This window comes from Pteropus vampyrus, unplaced genomic scaffold (assembly GCF_000151845.1).
Source record: "Pteropus vampyrus isolate Shadow unplaced genomic scaffold, Pvam_2.0 Scaffold117, whole genome shotgun sequence".
In the NCBI taxonomy this organism is placed as follows: Eukaryota; Metazoa; Chordata; class Mammalia; order Chiroptera; family Pteropodidae; genus Pteropus; species Pteropus vampyrus.
Genome location: NW_011888898.1, coordinates 3,738,970 through 3,745,361, shown reverse-complemented (window position 1 = coordinate 3,745,361; position 6,392 = coordinate 3,738,970). Strand labels below are relative to the sequence as shown.

Here is a 6,392-nt window from a genome sequence, read left to right as displayed (position 1 = left end):
AAAATAAAAAATAAGAGATTGTAAACTGACAAGGCCCTTGCAATCTGTGAGGTCAACCAAAGGTTGCCTCACCTAAAACAAACCAACCATAAAAAAACCATATAATCTGAACAGACCAATGCTGCTAACAAAATCAAATCAGTAATAAAAAAAAACTCCCAACAAAAGTCATGGATAAAACAGCTCACAGGTGAATTTTACCAAACATTCAAAGGAGAATTAACACCTATCCTCAAACTATTCCAAAAAATTCAAGCGGAAGGAAGGCTCCCAAACTCATTTTATGAGACCAGCTACCCTGATACCAATACCAGACAGAAAATTATAGGCCAAATGTCCCTTATGAACATAGATCCAAAAATCCTCGACAAAATTACAGTAAACCAAATTCAGCAAAAGTGGGATTTACTCCTGGGATGAAAGGTTGGTTCAGTGTCCACAAAACAGAGTGATACACTACATAAACAAAATGAAGGCTAAAAAATTATGTAATCATATCAACAGATGCAGAAAAAGCATTTTGATAAATGCTTTTTTTCACGGCAAGGAAAAAAAAATGGGACTACATCAAACTAAAAAGTTTTTGCACAGCAGAGGAAACCATCAACAAAATGAAAAGACAACCTACTGAGTGGAGAAAATACAATGATCCATTCAATAAGGGGCTGATATCCAAAATATATAAAGAACTCACACAATTTAATACCAGAAAGAGACAATCCGATTAAAAAATGGGCCGAGAACCTGAGTAGACATTTCTCCAAAGAGGACATACAGATGGCCTATAGACGTACAAAAAGATGCTCAATGTCGCTAATCATCAGGGAAATGCACATTAAAACCACAATGAGATACCACACTTGTCAGAGTTGCTATCATCAACAAATCAACAAACAAGTTCTGGTAAGGATGTAGAGAAAGGGGAACCCTTGTGCATTGTTGGTGGGACTGTAAATTGGTGCGGCCACTATGGAAAACAGTATGGAGGTGCCTCAAAAAGTTAAAAATAGAACTATATGACCCAGCAATTCCACTTCTGGATATTCATCCAAAGAAATCCAAAACACTAATTTGAAAAGATACATGCACCCCTGTGTTCATGGCGGCATTATTTACAATACCAAGATAGGAAAGCAACTTCAGTGCCCATAAAGACAAATGGATAAGGAAGATGTGGTACATACAACATAATATTACCCATCCATAAAAAAAAATGAAATCTTACCATTTCCATCAACATGGATGGACCTAGAAGGTATTATGCTAAGTGGAATGTCAGACAGAAAAACAAATACGATATGATTTCACTTATATCTGGAATCTAAGAAACAAAATGAATAAACAAAATGCATAGATATAGAGAACAAACAGGAGGGGGTTGAGGAGCTGGGTGAAAAAGGTAAAGGGATTGAGAAGTACCAATTGCCAGTTACAAAAACAGTCACAGGGATGTGAAGTACAGCATAGGGAATATAGTCAATATTTTGTCACAGTACATTGACTGTAACTATGTATGGTGACAGATGGGTACTAGGTTTATCGGGGTGATCACTTCATAAGTTATATAAATGTCTAATCACTATGTTCTATGCCTAAAACTAATATTGTATGTCAACTGTAATTGAAAAACAAGAACAATCTCTTAAAAAAACTTTCCCAGGAGAGGCAGCGTAGGGTCCACAAACTAAGCAGACTGCCACAGGTTGCACATTCCTAAACCCCGGCCACGTGAACAGCCTCCCCCTCAGCTCCGAACTTCCTGTCTCAAGCCACAGACCAGTCCTCCTCAGTGTCTTAACAGGCTGCTTAGAAACTCACCTTCAGTCCTAAAGACAGGCTGGCTCTGGGCTGGGACGGTAGTCTCCAGGGCCAGTTGAGATGTGTCTGAAATGACATGGCCAAAGCTGCCCTCCATTTAGCCAAAGGCAGCATTTCTCAACATGAGTCAAACGATCCGTGGTGCCATTTATAGTTGGAACATGCACCATTTATAGTTGCGTATTTTGTGTTAGGGAAAAAACCACTAGCAATTTCACGGATGTTATTGCTTAGGACACTGGTTCTCAGAGCACCAGCATCATCACCTAGAACCTTATAAGGAATGCATTCTTGAGCCCCAGACCTACTGCATCAGAATCGATCAAGAAGACACACGGACATGGCAAAAGCTGTGAACACTGTTGGGGTCTAAAGCTTCATGGCCTCAAAAATGAAAGGGGATCACATTTTAAATACATGAAATTAACAGCTTCAGTTTTGCACAGAGCGTGGTGGACGAAAGACAGCTATGGCAGGTAGGGCCCGTTAGGCGCCACGGTGCCTCGGCCAGCGCTCATCCACTCCCGCCAACCACAGCTGAGACGGATGCAGGTTCTTGTTACGGAACGTGTCTCCACGCTTTTTCTTGGGGGACTTGGCAGTGGACTGGGATCTGTGTTCCAAGGAGAGGTGCCGGAGAGCTAGACAGGAGGAGGGAGAGGGCGTGAGGAGTAAGACTCACTGCCTCCAGCAGGGCGTCAGCCACCCTGAGTGGTGACTGAAGGCCGACTGGGAGCAGCCGGCTTCTGAGGGTCCCTGGGCCCTAAGAACAACAGAAAGTATTTACTAAGCACTTAGAGCACTGGGCACGCTGAAAAGCTACCTACATACATTGTCTTAACCTTGTGAGATACGTTATTTTCCAATTTGCAGAGAGGGAAGTGAAGGCTCAGAGAAATGAAGTAATTTGAGTTCTCGGTGAAGTCAGGACTGAGCTGGGCCCAGCCGGCTCCAGAGTGTGCTGAGCTCATGCGGCCTTGCTCTCTCACAAGGCTCCACCGAGCCTTGGTTTTGACGACACCTCTGCCCACCTACATCGCAGCACCTTGGCCCCTGATGAGGTGCTCTGTTCACATATGCTCTTTGCCACACAGCAGTCTCACCCACATCGACCACATTGCCCCTCACGCGAGGCCTCGGGAAAACGTTCCGTGGCCAAGGAAACAATAACATGTTGTAAAACCACCTTGGAAAGAGTTGGGCTAGGTCCGGGGCCACTCACCCTTGGGGGCTTTCAGGGGACAGATAGGTGCCAATGAACTTCTAAGCCCTAACTTCTCAAGCTCTGCCATGCAACACGGCCCCAAATCAGTACGGTCCCTGGGCCAGGGGAGGTCTGAGCGTTTCCAGCTTTCTTAGCTGGTGTCTGATTGAGCCTTTAACCACGCTTACAACGTTCTTGACCATGAATCCAAGGAGCCAATTGGACAGAGACACCACTAGAGCCCAGAGAATTTTCAGGTATGTGTTCCCACATTGCCAAGTGCTGTTCTGACAATCTACCAGGTGAGCAGATGCTTGGCATACAGGACAGAGACACCGGCCAGACATACCTTTAGGGGTATTTGCACAGAAAACCAGGTCCAAGCAGCCTTCCAAAACACAGTGAATCTCAGGCCGTTTCCTGGGGAGGCCTTTCAGCAGCCAGAGCAAATACATGATTAAAAAGGCAAATATTCAGAACAGTCTGAAGTGACACAGCATTCTGAAAGCTCCTCACTCCAAAATGGTACCAACTGCTTGCTAATCCATTTAAGTTCAACAATGTCAAAGGTCAGAGTGAGGGAGACCCCGTTGCTGCCTCTACTGCAGCCAAAGGAAGTAGAGACATTTATGATGGCTGAAGACTGGATCCCGCCTGCATCTGACCAAGCTCCAGGCGGTTCAGAGCGTTCCTCCCAGCTCAACTCTACAACGGACAGACCACCGCACGTATATGGCACACAAGAGCGACAGAAACGCATGTGGAAGGGGTGGAAGAAATAAGATTTGCATCTGGATGGAGAGCTTGGAGGTACTTCCAAATTTTTCACAATTTACTTTGATATTAAAAAACCAGGACTAGTGAGTATTCCCTTCAAAGTAGGTTTTGATGAATTATTTGTGAAAGAATGTACAAAGGAAATATTTTTAAAATATTAAACTTGGGTTATTAAGCATGTGTTAAGCAAAATAGTACAAATTTCCTAAATTATAATTTTTGCTAATAAAAATTGAGATGACATTTAAAGTACAAAGAATTCTGATTAGAATATGTTTTAAAAATTGTTTCACAAGTATATTTTATACACAAAGTGACAAATTCCAAGAAAATAAATGCTGCTTTCAGGAATCAAAACCTCCTGTCTTTGAGTTAGCTTTTGCCTCTTAAAAAAAAACATATTTCTTTAAAAGCCTATTTAAGAAAATTGGCCAACTCATCCCTGCCAATCAGCAATGCTTAAGTGCTTGACAAATCATTATTTATTTAGAAATTTTAAGTTTTTCGTGTTTTTAAGGGCAGAGACATTTATGCCCTTAAATCAAAGATGGTAGTGATGGGTCTATGGTCATGCCACCCTGAACACACCCCATCTCGTCTGATCTCGGAAGCTAAGCAAGGTCGAGCCTGGTTAGCACTTGGGTGGGAGACCACCTAAGAAGACCAGGTGCTGTAGGCAAAAAAAAAAAAGATGGTAGCGATGAAAGTTTCTAAAGTTGTTACATGCAAACGAAAAGCTACACATCTCCATCCCTGAGCTTATTTCCTGGATGGTCAGGTTCTACTGAGCGCACGTGAGCTCTCACACAGGAAGCCGCAGCACACTGCTTCTTGGGAATGGCCGATCTCCCTTGATTGCACCAATCCTAGACTCCCGCCTATCTCTAACAGACCTTGGGATCCAGGCCAGGGCGGCTGTCACTGCATTCGCCCTGCAAAGCCACACACATTAATTAGCTCAGTGAGCTACGTAAGGGAACCTAGATTCAGAAGTGACACTTTTTTCCTAGGAGCAGCCGTTCATTCCTCTGGCTCAAAAGCCTTTAAAAATCAAACAAAAAATCCTGCCATAAGGAAACCATCTTCACTCAAAGTTTCCTTGTGGAAAGAGGAATTTGACAATGTCCACACACCCACTACAAGGTGATGGAGTCCCAAACTCATCTGTGCCAAGGACCAGAAGGAGCCACCACCTTTGAGGATCAGCGCTCCACAAATCCTAACACCCAGTCTTACTGCGGCTGACTCATGGCTCCTTTGATTATTTCAGGCCTGCCTCTCAGGCACCTTCCTGTCTGCTTTTCTGCCTGCAGGTTGAGAACCAGGACTACATATATTGTCCCAAGGGCAGAAGTACATAGTTTTGGCCCAAAGGTTCTTGCAACTCCTAAAGAGATCATGCTGGGCCAAAACTCGGTGCAAACTCTCGATTCCCAGGCAGTTCTCCTAGAGCCCAGAGCAGGCAGAGGTACTGCAGAGTGAGTCCTCAGCAGATGACAGCTACAGGGCCTCCCAGGGGCAAGGCTACTTTGAAAGTTTACACTCTAAGGACATTCAAGGATGTCCCATCTGGACATCTTTCCAAGGCAGCCAGAGATGTATCACCTTCAAAAACCTTTTTATCAAAGAAACCTGGAAACCCTAACAACATTCCTATGTTAAGTGGAACTCGTCCCTTCTGGAGTGCTGTAGATGAGGGCCAGCTGCAAACAGCCTACTACAAGTTCTGACTTCTGAGACCGTACCTCCTGCCACCAGTGGGCATGTGAGGCAGAGGAGGGGAGAGGTGGGTAGAGCAGCACACCCTCAGCACACAAGGCAGAAGTGGCAGGTGGCACGTGGAGGAGATGGCTCTAAGGTTGGGAGATTGGCTACAATCTCCATGTTGGAGAAAGCACTAAAAGCAGAAGGGCGGAGGCTGTGAAGAACCCGGAAAGGCTCGCGGCATCAGTACACACGTGTAGCCCTGAAACGTATCTACAAATAGATGTGTGAACACACACACACACACACACACAGAGATGTTTCCTAGCTGTCTGCTCAGAGGGCCTAGAAACAACACCCCCGCCATATCGATGAGTGCTCAGAGCACCCAGATCTTGGTGACCTGTCACTAAAGGGGACCAGGGCTCCTTGGACAAAAGGCTGAACCTAGGTTTAGGGAAAGAAAATGTCTTTTCCTTTCACTGTCTTTATCCCTGCAGTGTTGAACGTCCTCTACTCCACAGCATCTTCCATCACCTCCTGATCGCCTTCGGTTACTCCGACAGACCAATCCACAGGCTGGTTTTACTTTCATGACACATCTTCTAAAATTAAGAGAAAACCACTAGGCCCCTCCTCGGCCGGGCTAGGGCGCGATGCCCCCCCGCCCGTTACTCCTCCAAGAGCAGCCGTGGGATGTGAGGAGACTCGCGTGCTGGCAGTCTCCTCTGCGTCATGCCTTTAGGTGGTGCCATCAGGTTCGGATGAGGCACCTCCCTTCGCCCAGTGCCCACACCTCTCTGGCAGCGATGCCCCCCCACGCCGTGCTTCTGTGCCCTGACTCACATCTTCCCTTACTTCTTTAGTTACTGCTCAACAGGACCAAAAA

At 45.4% G+C, this 6,392-nt stretch overlaps 1 pseudogene; it reads left to right on the top strand.

Moving 5' to 3' along the window:
* Window positions 1-4,359: 4,359 nt before the first annotated feature.
* LOC111743659 lies at window positions 4,360-4,478 on the top strand (annotated as a pseudogene).
* The last annotated feature ends 1,914 nt before the right edge of the window (window positions 4,479-6,392 follow it).